General features: G+C 25.9%; 1 protein-coding gene across 1 annotated transcript in view; it reads left to right on the top strand.

The window, feature by feature from the left end:
* The first annotated feature begins 2,652 nt into the window (after positions 1-2,652).
* The window catches only part of LOC113549620 (adenylate cyclase type 5), a 193,118-nt gene continuing 180,443 nt past the window's right edge, over positions 2,653-15,327 (top strand). Inside the window, exon 1 of the mRNA XM_026951009.1 lies at positions 2,653-2,689. The gene's annotated coding sequence lies outside the window, so the exon portion shown is untranslated. The remainder of the gene's footprint in view (positions 2,690-15,327) is intronic.

The raw sequence follows: 15,327 nt of genomic DNA, 5'->3' as shown, positions 1-15,327 counted from the left end.
AACTGGAGAAACGGTCTTTATACGGTTATTTGTATAAGGTATTAATGTAATATACGTTCATTATATTATATAATCGTTCCGCGCAACCCCACACCCGCAGATTGTCGGTTATTATTGTGTACCTTTTCCGCGGCAATTAACGCGATTCGCCAGTAAACGATTATTATTATAATATTACGAAAGACTCTGTTAATTCGCCGTTGTCCAAGCAATTGCCGGCAGCACCCATAGTCACCCCACCGTCGTGTATTACATATTAATACACGGATTGTCGGCGTGCAGTATCTTAGGGAACGCGGTCGCCGTTCGTACGCAGACCGACCGAAAACGGATCAGCGACTAATGGCCGTGGTAGATTAAGCCGTTAGCCGATTACGACAAGTGACCCGCGGGGGGCTGTGCGCGCAGTTCGAATATTATAATATGCGGCAGACGTTGTACAGCTGTACAGGACCTTTGCATATTGTATGAGTCGTTCGCGGAGAATACCACACCCAACCATCTACAACACCGGTACAAAAAAGTTATAATATATGATTATATTGTATACTCACTGAATCAATTTCAGCTTATCTGCAGGACCACTGTTGGCTCAGTAATAAGTGTTATTCTGAGCATTCCAATAAAATATGATTATTATTTTGGCTATTGCGGGTTAAAGATAATATTATTATTTATTATTATTGTTCTTATGCAATCCACCCGCATATTTCCTCGTTTTCCCCGCCGAAGGTAAAGTGTACGCGAAGACCGAAAAGACCGCCAACTGAATGGATGCCGGTGAAAAAAAAATAACGTAGGTAGTATTGCACTTCATCCGACCGCAAACGCCGCTTTTGGACCGCAAAACGAGATATTCGGTTCTTTGTACCGTATATTATATTCATGACAAGTTGTATAATACACGTGTATCGTACTATATTATGCGAATGCTATTGAATTAAGAGGACGTCATGTACATCTGCACGTCGTCTCTATATTACAAGCGTACCTATAACACAGCGAATTTGAGTAAAGGAGAACCAATTTTGTGTAGTTAACTTTAATATTAGAGTAAATTGACGTAATATTAAACTTAAAGATAAGGCCCTATCTGTGAATTTTTACAATATTTCATATTTTTTTTTTTTATCTAATTCATTAATTGCTTCAATTTACAAAATGTTTTTACAAAGTCATAAATTTACAATACATATAAATGAACAAAGATATGTCTTTTTTATTGGTGGTCTGGTTGGTCTTTTTGAAGATGTCTAGTGGTATACAGGGTGTTAGCCTTGGTTTGGATTTTTCATCATCGGTTTTGTAAATGTAGACCTTCAGTTTTATTCAGTGTTACCACTTCAGTCTCAGTAGAAGGGGCAAACGTTTTGATCGGCATAAAGGGGTAATTAAAATAAAACTGTTCGCTACGCCAGCAGTCACGTTTAAACTTACATTATTATCAAATCATACTTGTCATCGTTCGTATTTTATAATTTAGATTAAAAAAACCTCTAATCTTTACAATGAAATCTTTTTTATTTACTAACAACATAATTTTCAAGTATAAAGTAGCAGATGTTTTAGTTTATTTTAACTAAAAATCTGTTAAGTTATGATTAAATAACAAACTAAGTAACGAAGATATTTTTAATCTATTAATTAGATATTTTCTTGTTTTAATTTTTGAAAATATACCAACTGCATGGAAATAAAACCACACAAAATATTAAATTTAATCAATTCTGTGATCCATGCGCCAAAATCGTGGCGTGAGCGAAGTAAAATAAAAAAATAGTGGCGCCACGACAGTGTATATTTATCTCGAAGCAAGAGTTGCCCATTAAAAACCGTGTAAATATTGGTGATTTTTAGCAGACGAGATTACTAATTATTTACTGAATATAATATTAATAGGTACCTAGTCAATTGTTTGATATAAAAAATATTGTGCAGATGATCATTTTTTAAAAACCATCAAAATCGTGCTTTTATAAATTAAGTTATTAAAGGAAACGTGCAAACGTCTTAATGAAAAGTTATATTGAAATCTGGAATCAGGGCGACCACTTTTCATGTTGTCTTGCGGACAGGTCTCCCACTCAATTTCGTGTACGTAGTACGAGGCCTTGGTGCGCTAGGTAAGAAAAAATAACGTCGGAGTGTCAACGGCGGTTGTTGCTTCGCTAACGATGCATTTCTAATACTATACTAATTTTTATAGATAATACACTACTATTGCTATTTATTTTGTTTCATTTCGTTATCGCCGTATTCTCGTCTTCGTCGGGGCGTTCGTTGCGTCGTTGTACATAGCGCGTTACCTAACCCGATTATTTAAAACCACATTATGGTTATTATTTTATTACTATGAAAGTTTTTACTATATATTTAATATTTATAAAGAAGTTATAATTAAACACTGTTTGCAACTCACGTATGAAAGTGACGCTGCTTAACTCACCTATTAAGATATAAAAAAGAAATTTACTTATTGTTAATAAAATTAGTGATAAAACAAATTTATCAAAAAAATTGTTTTCTCGAAAATTTTCTAAATAAATCAAGGTAAGTTGTTTCCATTTTATGAACACATTGAAAAATGGACGAATTTACTTATAAGTACTATAGTATAATGTCTTTAGATTTTACAAGAATTCAGTCAGACGATATTCTTTAATTTACAACAATGGGCAGAGAAAATAATGTAAGTACAATTATACATTAATTTATTCTTTCTTATATTTAAAAAAGTCACGAATACAAATATTATGAACTAACATATAGTGTATGCTTTGCAATTTTCCACTACGGAGAATCCTTACACGAGTTTAATAAAAAAAATCAAATTTTTGGTTTAGATGTAATGATCTTACTTCTAATAAAGAAAGATAAGCCTCGTGGTGTCAGCGTTTATATTATAATCCTCGAGAGGCAAAACTAATAAAAATATATTGTGTATAAGGTATTGGTTATAAAAATTGGTGATATCACAAAAAAAAAAAAAACTTCGTTGAACTCTATGTATAAAATAGTCAAATAAAAAAAAAAAGCAGCTATTTATTAGAACTTTAAGCAGCGATACAGATATGTGGTATTATAAATAAATTCTAAATAAATTGAATAAAAGTAGTTTCACAAACTTTTTTTCAATAATTTATTTATTCAGCTAGCGAGGATTTCTTTATTTTAGGTTTATGAATATAACACGAAATAAGATGAACAAAAAAAATGAAATGCTGTTAGGAGTCCATTATATAATATTAAAAATATTATAATAGACTCGCTTATACTTGTCAAAACAATTCCTCGCTACGTAAATAATTTATTGAAATAAAATAAATATACTTTAATTCAATTGACTTATTATCGTGTATTTGTGATATCACACATCAATTGCACTTAAAATCTAATAAATTACTTATTTCACTATTTTTTACACAAAGTTTGACAAAGTGTTTTTGTTGATATTTAATTATACATTTATATGAAATTATAATTATTGATTACTAACTATCAATTATTAATAACCAATTTTTCATTATGACAATAATTTCTCATTCCCAGTACAAGACATAATATTTTGAGTAAACATTTTAAGAATCGACTTATTTTTTCACCAATAATGGTTGCTTTTTCGCCCTTCAAATAACAGCACTGGTTTTATTAAGGTTATTGGCTTAATGTTAACGTTTTTTTTATTAGTTAATTATTCACGTGTATTTCACAAACAAATGTTGTGTTATTGTACTGTTCTTCTGTCGTACACTTTGCACGAACCAAGGGGCTTTGAATGCTATCCTAATAGACATTTGGAATGTTTTTATATTCGAGCATACCGCGTACGTAACTTAGTAGTGGTCTTATTATTGCCGTATATAGCAGTAGAGACTATGTTACCTGCAGGGTTAAGGTATGGTTTATAAGGGTATAGCATTTTTTTATCCATATATATATATTTTCTTACGCTTTTCATTTATTTAAATTTTCAAGTTAGTTTTTCGTCTAGGTGTATTCCTATTTTACTGTGTCTTCTTTGCTACTCATTTAGATTTTTTGGCTGAACTAATTAGTACTGAGGTTGAATTTACAAGCGTATTTTCTCAAGGTAAATAATATCTTGGCTTTAATTTTGGTGGATGTTAATGTAAGTTTTCAACTTGAGAAACCACATTCATTAGGGAAGTTTTGTAGAATTTTTATGGAAAATTCTAGGATTTTGTTTGTTTTATACTTGCGGTGTCATCTGCAAACATTGCCAGCTGGCAGTGATTTGGGTGTTGAAATATTATGACAGTAGATGTGAAAAAAAGTTGATCTTAGGACAGATATTTGAATGATGCCTCTTTTTTTGAATACTAATATTTCAATTTTAGCGAGTGTGATGAGTAAGTATTTAAAATATGACAACATTATAAAATTATAAAATTTATTTTATTAATATTCAAACTATTATATAATAACAACTAATAATTAATAGCTAATACAAAAAGAAAAAAAAATATTCCTAAATTGCTTAAAAATTGAAATATTGTAAAAAAACAGTTTACAAGCAGAATATTATATTATTGTGTACTTACTATTATAATTTGCTTTAATATTAAAAATTATAACATAAAATGCCCAAATGTTGTATGTTGTACGTTTGTAAGATAGATATTAAATGATATAATTATCTTAATATATTACACGTAACAATAATGGGCGATTCATATATTTATCATATAACACTCATAATTATTTTAAAAAATATTTTTATTGTTATTTTTAATTTTTATATTTTTGTATAACAAATTACATTTTAAATTTCATATTCCGAGTCATAATATTTTTTGGACTATTAAGATTTATAAAAACGAAATTCAGACTAGTAGTTTGTGATTTATGAGTACCCAGAGTACCTATTTAAAGTTTATGTGAACGGAATGATGAGATACGGGAATACCCCTAAAAATGTTGGTCTACTACTCTGTTTACTTAAAGTTTAAATATTTATAATTCATAAACTATAATCGTTTGAATTTTGAATTTCATACATGGTAATAGTTTGAAAAATATTGTGCTTCAAAAATTGAAAATATAAGTTGTTATTTAAAAAATTAAACAATTATAACTTTAAAAAAAATGTTATATTATTTTGACTGAGAATTATTACTAAATTATTATTATAATTTAATGTCTAATGATTAATAATTATATTTTATAGTGTATTGTTATACGGTACTTGTGGTAGTAACTATAAAACGTTATCCATCTTTGATATAACGTCTCAACGACAGATTTATACCAAACAACCGGGAAATAAGAGGGAATATGATGTAATGTTAAACAAGATACATAGTTAAATGAATAAATATTTTATTTATGTTTACCGTTAGTCCGGCACAACAACTAACAACTGAATGTCGAAGTAAGCGATGAAACAAGACTACTCTGGTACACGTGTCTATGCAGCGGACCGAAGAGTTATCAATTTATCATTACATATTTTATAAAATGATCAAAAATAGCTATAATATATTTTGGGACTCCGAGATAATCCAGTACAAATAATAATAATAATAATAATATACCAATAATGAAAATATTATAAAACAAATAAATAATGATCAATGTAAAGGCAGGTAATCGATTTTGAAAATAATGCGAGGAGTTTAAATTAATATTATTCAATTAATTGTGTATAAACATTATGATATTCAAGGGTAAGACATTTTTCTAATTCTTGAAAATGTTTGGTATTTAGAATAAAGATTTGTTTCTAGAATTAATTATGTTGGTTTTAAATATTTAAATTAAGACTTATTAATTCATAACAATCCACTATACCTATGCTATTTATTAAATTTAATATTTTTGATTGATTAGGTAAGGATTTAAGACTTTATTTAAAAAAAAAACAAAGCCAATTATTATCTTTATAGTCAGAGTTCTGTTTCCTAATATTATATTCCATCGAAAGTATGAAAATCGTAAGAAGTTGTTTTATACTTTCAAAATATTATAATTATGAGTTACATCTTTATACACTCGTTCACAATAACTTAGTTTTGATAAAGCCTTAATCGTAATATTTTCTACATGTGAATTAAAGTGTAGTTTCGGGTGAAAATTGTCATCAAAATTTCTTATTTCCTTTACTTGAGTTATCTTTTTATTGCTTATAAGATAGTCATTGTATGTTTTATTTTTCTTCAAAGAAAAAGACATAATATTTACTAAGTACATTTTTTTATTTTTTTTATTGATTTTTATAACGACTTGGCTGCAATGGTCATTATTTACAATTAATTAGACGATAGATAGTAATTCTTTACAGTATTTACAAAAGATTACATTATATTTTGTTAATAAGATTTTTAAGTTTTAAAAAGTTAAGAATTATCTGGGACGTGAAGTTAATATTTGAATGTTAAAACAAAACTTTAAAAAAAATATTTAAAAATGTTTAAATATATTTGTTTGACTGTTGGAAATTTGATTGTTTGAGTCTTTTTAAGTATCCTACAAAAAAGTTTGTACTGCTAATTTCACCTAGAATTACATTTTTATTAATACCATTAAATTAAATAAAATTAAGTAAGTAACTAGATAACTGATATTTGGTATTAACACTAACTCATATTTTTTTTTCAACCTTAGATTAATATTCCATATTTTATTTATAATATAATTGTTATTATATAATATTAATTATATCATAGGTAAATTAATATCGGGAACATTAATAGTACCTAAGTTATAAACTCTAGATTAATTTATAATATCATTGTCTTCCGTATATGATTTTTCTGAATTAATTTTTTTTTTTTTAATATCTATACGATTAATTTTCACTGAATATGCATATAATATGTTAATTTACATAACATTGTATTCAAACTAATTCAAAGCATTAGTCTATAAATCGTTTAAAGATTTGCATACGTACGTTTATTTGTTTTATATTGAAACGTAATTTGTTACTGATCCAGTTCTGATTAAAGAATAATAGTGTTTAATAGTTTATTATACGATTAATACCAAAATTAATATGTAATTTAGATTAAATTTGGTTCATTTTGTAAAAATATTTAAACTAATCTGAAGCTTATTGCTCATAAGTAATTTATATTAAACATTGCAGTGATAATGTGATTGTGTGAATCATCATTATAATACTATAAGTATAATGTGTACTACTACTAATAATGTTATATTACAAATAGGTTTCTAAAGATTTTTTTATTCAGTCAAAGTACGTAAATTTTCAATTTCTCTAAAAAATTATGTATGTAAATTTGTGAAATTAAATCTAATACTATTAAGCTTTTAATAAGAAGTGATATAATGTTTTGTGAGGTGTGTAATAGTAGACGCGCTGTAGAGTGACGTGCGTAATACAAACTGATTACTGTTGACTGAAATCTTAAAAATCAATTATTTGAATAAATAATGTGACAGAAATAAATTTAAGGGTTCACATTTATTCCGCTTGAAGGGAAGTTTCCATCAAATTATTCTAATAATAGTAATACAAATGGAACTCATTATATAATTGAATATTAATTGAATTGAACAAATTGTACAAGAATATTTAATATTTCATTTAACCACATTTTCAATATTTACAAATAATGTCAATTTGCTTAGTTATACTTTTAACTATAATATGATTTTTAATCGAACTAATAGAATCTGTAATATAATTTAAAATAAGGTTAATCACACCTTGGAATCTTAGATGTAATCTTACTTATAATTCCAAAGAATATTTTTTGTATGATATTATACTTTTAACTTTCTTTAATTGTTTTTTTTTCGAAAATTCAAAATAACATAAAAAAAAAAAATGTATTACACGCCATTGCTTATAATATTACAATTACCCTTAAAATAAGTTGACGATATATTTTCCACCATTACGATATTTCATTTACCTTTATAGTCATATTATTTTAATTAAAAGTTTTAAATAAATACCAAAGGGCAATGAATATAATTTCAGTTTGAATTAAAATGATTTGTTTAAATTTTCGTTTAAACTTATTAACGTAAATCTTGTATTTACAACATTCAATAAGATTCTTTTAATTACTCATTTATAGTCATGGATATACTATGGCATGTGTTATGTAGGTATTATACAATGTTGAATGTTTCATGAGTTGAGTCATTGAGATTATACCTCTCTATACTTGTTTTAAGCGTCTAACAAATTAATTAGAAAAAAAAAATGTTAATTTACTTATAATGTGTATGTCGTTAAGAATTTTGGAGTTGAAGAATATTTGTGCCGTTAGAATTTAATTCAATAATCAAATTGAATAAAATAAATGCTTTCTTTTTATTGAAATTGTAAAACTACTAGAAACTTTTATAACTTAAAATTATTTGTATAACATCAATGATAATTTAACACATATATTATATTGTTTTATATTGTAATTATTAAGTGGTTTATTGTTGAATCATTGAATCATATATTATGTTATACAATATACCCATACTATATATACAATATGAATGCACCAAGTATACTCGTATATACTTTACTATAAAAAAAAAAAACTAATCATGACATTTTTATCATTAGGAAATTATAAAATTTGATTTTAATTTCAAAACATTAATTTTCTAAAATTAAATACTTGTATACTTCGTCCAATTGGTGAATAAATGGGTCAAATACTGAATTATGACTACTATGAGTATAGATTCTAAAAAGAATATGGAATTTTGATAAAAGATGTTCATCATATTGTATACGCTCGAATAAGCAACTATAAATAATGTCTATAAGGTTGTATACCAATATTTCAAAGACTTTCGGTATCTATACTATATGATTTACAGGTGTCGGTGTTTGCGTTTAAAAATTATCTCAACTATAAATTACGTATGTCACTTGAATTTGTACACCCTACTGACTATTTATTTTGAGCTTTGCCCCAAAAAAATGTATCTAAAAAAAATCAAGCGGCTTTCGATAGATATTCTTTCACGTCTATAACCATTTATATAATGGTTATAGGAATGGTTAATATAATATATAATATTCCTATTCACATTGGTATTTATTTCATGAAGTAGTTGTCAACTACTTTATACACTGTCACGATATGTATTACTCGTACCATAATTATACATAATTTATATGTATGTTTAACTTTTAATTTAATATAAACAATTTTAAGAGTAACAATAAAGAGTAAAAATGGCTCGAAAATAACAATAACTATAACACCATTCTTATACATAGTGTATTTTAAAATTCTTTTATAGTTATTCAAAGTCCTTGTTATTTTAACTGATACATAAATTATATAATAGATATTACGTATGTACGTTATAAAATATTTTTATAAAAATCGTTTTATATATATATATATATATATAGCATATACTTTCTTGAAATTTTAATCAGATTTTAATTTAGGACTGGATATATTGACTGGAAGTACATTTACAGCGATTTAAATATTATAATACTTAATTTACTTATTTTAATCGAACTATATCAATTTTGTTTTAAATAGGTTATATATAGGTTTATAAATTGGAAACTTGTGAGTAGATTTTTAAATGCATCATTGTCAGAAAAAATAAATTCATCACTTATGTCACTTAAGAAGAATGATAAAAACGAAAAATGTATCACCAGACAAGAAGTCAAAGATCTTTGTGAAAGTTTACAAAGTTGGAAACCACATTCTTAACTTTTTTTAAAAATTAATATAACCCACAAAACTTTAGAAGGTATTGTTTCAATACTTATAAAAAAAATTAATATGCATCTTTTATAAATCGTATTCAAGAAACCGAGGATAAATTAAATTATTTTAAAGTAAAAGCAAAAATTGCATCATAATAAGTTGAATTCCTTTAAGAAATGATTCTCGTCTAAAAATTAGGAAAATATTTTATGACTAAAAAAACAATAACTACTGATGTATCAATGGGTCGTTACGAAAAATTTAAAACATCTACATTTTTATGATTATTGATTGACTATCGATTTAACTAGAGAAACAGTGATAGACTTATGAGTTTTTGATAAATAAAATTATATGTTATATGTTTATTTTTAAAACTCGTCCTTTTTGTGTACAAATTTATTATGCTTATTCAACCATTTAATAGTGTAGTATAATAGAACCAATATTCTACTTAACAAATTAACACAATTGGCCTGTTATATATAAATATAGAAACACTTAATACATAATATGTCAGTACTCGCTTCTCAATGATCATCTTTGCTAGGTTTAAAGTTCATCATCAGTAGGACATATAAATATACATATAATAAAATAAAATTTTAACAGTGTTATATTATTTTACTAATTATCAAACGGTTATATTTTTTATCGTCTTGTTATTAAGATAAGCCTTAAATTTTAAGTTATTGGCAAACTATTGTTTACTTATATGAGTTATATTCCTATAGTACAATAATACATCAATATGATGTACATGTTTTATGTTACTGTAGTAAATTATCTATTTCTTTAATTGGTTTTGTTTAATTGGCTTGTTGGGGATCTTGTCTGGACCTAGTGATTGATAGAGGGAATCGGGGATATTGTTTAAATTTCTGGTAGTTTTAGTATAAAATAACTGATATTTTGTTTACATCTAAATAAATATATATAATCATAAAAATAATGCTTTATGATTAAATAAATGAAATTAAATATGTAATCTAATTAAAAATGAACAATTTTTATATTACAATAAAATACCTTATTGTTTAAAAACAAAATATATCCAATATAACATAATAAATACATACATCTCAAGTTCATAATTTAATCAATCAATAACATAATAATATACATTTTAATTCATAAAAATATTTGGTATCACCTACGTCCTACATAATGATACACGTCTTTGTGCCCTTGTAAATATTTGTATTATAATTTTTTTTTTTGTATGGTTTTTCAAAAATATATTGATACTATTTTAACATTTATAAGGGATAAACGGTTATTTAAATTATGAAAACACTGAAAACTATAGGTTGGTAGATATCGTGTAAGAATAAAAAAGGTACTTTATATTTCGATTATCAATACTTATCCATTTTAATCAAAGGTTACTTTTGCTACTGATTGTACATAGTGTATTACTTTTTAAATTTGAAATAAATCATTTACTTTTATTATAAAATACTTTATTTAGATCTACGTTGGTATAAATATATTTAAATATCTAACTTGAAGAGAGCAAATTAAGAATAAGAGTGTTAGATGATTCAGAAACCACTACAGAAGTCTGAGATGTTTTTATTTTCATAAACTTAATTAAATAAGATTGATTTTCTAAAAAATACACAAGATTTTATTGGCAATGAGTATCATTTTTGATTCTATTTAGTATTATTTGTTTGTAATTTATTGAAAAACTACTGGAAAGTTATCACTTTTTAACTTAATGCAGGTAGATATTTGAAAAAAATCAATGTATTTAAAAAAATTTTATTATTTATAGTAGAGACGTTTATTCCCATACAATTAAATAATTTTATAAAGACTTTTTGTTATTATTTATTATGTATATTGTGATTTGTATCATGTACAGCATGCTGAGTATTACACTTATTAATATACTGAATATACTGCATTGAATAATTTTGACATAATAAAACATTAAAAACGAACATAACCATAAATTATGTATTACATAGCAACACAGATAAAATAAACAAGACAAACAACATAAATATAGTTATTAAAGCATAATCTATGCCAACAGAATTAGAACAAGTTAAGATAACTAATGCGTATAGTGTAAAGACAAACACCTAGGAGTTCTACATACTCTTCAATGCTCCACGATTCACAAAATAGATCACTAATGCGGTGACCTCGAACGTGTATAATAGAGTGAAGATATGGGATATTGTTTGAAACTGATACCCGCGCGCATTCCCAGACTGTAGAGGTTCTCGTTTGTGCATAATGTGGCTAATGTATTTATTTTAAAATAAAATCTTGATTGTATTGACCGGTTTAATCTTAGATGTTAACTGTTAGGGTTTGCCAAAGTCCAGTCTCCACACCGTTTAGTGTTTATATCAAAGTTTTCCTGAACCAAATCTATTGCTGTGTTCCGTGTCGGTTTCTTAAATTTTATACGTTGTTATTTATAGTTAATTTTTAGGTCATCGTAAGTCGCTTGAGTACTTGTTCTATTCACGCACAAAAGCTTGTTCTCTGCAAACACTTGGAAGTGAATTTTACTTGAAACTGGTAGCCACATTGGAGGAATTGATTTAGTTACTCTTCCTCTTCCTAATGTGTGCATTGTGCTCTGTAGGAATAAGCTGTGTATTTATTTTATTAGCGTGTGCAAAGCTAACTTACACTGGTGCAAAGTACTTCGCTGCTAAATAAACTAATACGAGAATACCTGTATGTAATTTTCTTGAATTAGCATCCAATAATGAAAAATAAAATTGTTAATTTTTCGATTACGCTATGAAGACTTTTAATTTATGCAACTAGCCTAGTTAGGTGTTTATCATAAGTATGTCAGCGTTATATCCACGTATCCAATACGATACCCAGATATATATAAGATGTTTTACTTTTGATTTCGTGTCAGATAATAAGTTGACATAAAATTTCATAATTTGCCCAAATTTAAATGCCTTTAAATGTGTTTAAAAACAATTCTTAATAATTAAAAAAAAATATTTGAAATTTGTTTTTGACCAGGGATGAGCATTTGAAAATATTATTTAATATTGCCCATAAAAGTATTTTTTTTGTTTTTGTCTTCAATTGTATTTCAAATGTTTTTAAAGCATGGATTTATTAAATATTTATAAACATAATATGTTAAAAAAAATTATTTTTGAACTTTTTGTTTAAAAATAGTATTATGTTAAGCACATACGTTTTAAAGACATTATTATTATTTTTATATACTATGTTAAGTTACTATTTTAACTAAATAAAACTATTTACTGAATTATATTTTTAATCTTTGAAAAAGGAAATATGTATACTCGTCAGTTACAGAAAAATCTAAAATTTACCAAATGAAGCCTTACACCTTTTTTTTTTGTTTAACACAGAGAACTGGTTAAATTAATCTTAGTTAAGTTAAGACAGGTAATTTTTGAAACAAAAAGAGATGCTGAGACATGTTTAAAATTTTTTCCACATTCTTTATCTTAATATAATACGTCAAATATTAATGGTAACAATTAATTTTAAACATGTTATTTAATAAAATATGAAAAACAAATTAAATAAAGCAAACTAAACTATTTTTATCATCAAAGAACATGATCGCAGCCTTACAGCCTTGGGACACTGTATTTTTTTGTTGGTTGTAACATCATCGGTGCATAATAACGAGATTAATTAATGAAAAAAGTTTCCAACGAAATAAGTGTATTATTTACAAAAAAATTTAAACGCAAATAAGCCAATATAAAAAATTGAAACTCAAAGCAAACACCCTCCTAGCGGCAAGTATTAGCCTATAGAGGGAGCCTCTACACTTATTATGAACCAATGTATAATAATTATATAAATTATATTTAGGTATATAAGGCAATTTTCGAAGCAAGATTCTTACACATAAATTAAACATTAATTTAAATTATGATTTTCTGGTATTTTCAAGTAAACCAATTAACCAATTGAGTATAAAAGCCATTATTATTCCAAACAATTCATATATTTTTTTAACGACGTTTCACTAGGTACTTGTTCACGCGACTATTTTATCAAAGCATTTAAACTATATAACTATTTGTTATATGTTGCATAATTTGCAATCATATGGATGGTTAGGAGTTAGCTAACTTCCATTTTGAAATTTCATAACTAAATTAAATAATTCGTTTTCCATAATTGATGTTACAATACAAGGAATTTGTGAATAATAATAATAAACAGTGGTGGCTGATGTGCATATTACTGTATTAAATTGCTACCTTAGGAACAAAATCCTTGGAAAACGATACTTTTTTTGTCGAACGTCGGACGATGCTTGTAAACATTATATAAATTTATAATATGTACCAACTATTTGACTCGCGCTTCGCCGGAATGTTATTGCGATGCACAACGTACTTACAAACAATGATGTGAAAGACGGTTTGACGCGGTCGTGGAGGTGGTCAGTGGCCTTGTTTTTCACAAAGAAGTAAGCGCGTTTTTTCTCTTTAACCCATGTGAGACGTAACTAATTTGTGTTTTGCAGAACTGGCCATATGTTGATAGCTTTAATATTAAAATCAGGAATAGGCTGGGAGGTATATTATCTACAGAATTTTACAAAAATAAATAGCCTATATCAATTTATATTGGCCTTTTTATCGATTGATTTTTCAGACATATTTTCTCTAAATATCTATTTTTTGTGTAGTATGTCTAATACGTGTATAATATAATATATTCTAATATTATATATATTATATATATTATTTTAATATACGTCTAATATTTTTCTTGTCAACAGTTGACATTTGATTAAAATAGTTTGAATAAGTTAATCAATAAAGCTATTCCAATATATATAGTTAGTTAATTCACATTATAAGCTCTACATTAATTTTCTTTTGTATAAATAGTCCAATTGATTATTTTTTATTTTAATAAATTTTTAACTGTGAATATTGTTGCAAATTGTTTATACAGTAGTCTTGCCGGTATAGGGATGCTCAAAAGCGTATAATTATTTTTTGTTAAACCTTCTAATGTATTTTTATTTAAAATGATTCTTAAAACAATTAAAACAGTATTGATTTATTTATAGATCTTTGAAAATATTATTTTTAGTTTCATCCTAAACCAGAAGACCATATTGGAAAATAGATTGATAAAACGTGAAATAAATATTTTGAATAGTTTGAAACGGTAACATATTTACAGGTTTGACAAATTTATACAATGTGGAACGTAGCTTTCATATTATATCTATCTGCCATTTTAGTTGTTGGTTTCAATCGATGGAAAAGTAAAAAAATAATGGTAGGTTTATGAATAAAATAAAACTTATATTAACAGTTAACCTTAAGTAATTAAAAATAGTTTATAATATTAAAGTATTATATACAAATTAGTTATTACCTACTAATATATTCAAACATACAAATATTGTAAACTTTAACCGTAAGGGTTGGTACTCCCGTAAATATCCTGAAACGATCCTGTGAAGAAATATTACTGGGAATACCAAATTTGTAAAAAATTTGATATTTTTTCAGTTTTTATTTTTTGTTATTATGAATAGTCACTTATTATCTTGTTTGATGTATTTTTATTTGTTTATATATGTATTATAAAGTCTTGTACTAAGATTCTATACTATAGAATCTTAGTTATTGATCATAAAGTACAA

This window comes from Rhopalosiphum maidis, chromosome 1, assembly GCF_003676215.2.
Source record: "Rhopalosiphum maidis isolate BTI-1 chromosome 1, ASM367621v3, whole genome shotgun sequence".
Classification (NCBI taxonomy): domain Eukaryota; kingdom Metazoa; phylum Arthropoda; class Insecta; order Hemiptera; family Aphididae; genus Rhopalosiphum; species Rhopalosiphum maidis.
Note: the sequence above shows the minus strand (reverse complement) of the source record. Positions and strands in the feature narration are given on the sequence as shown.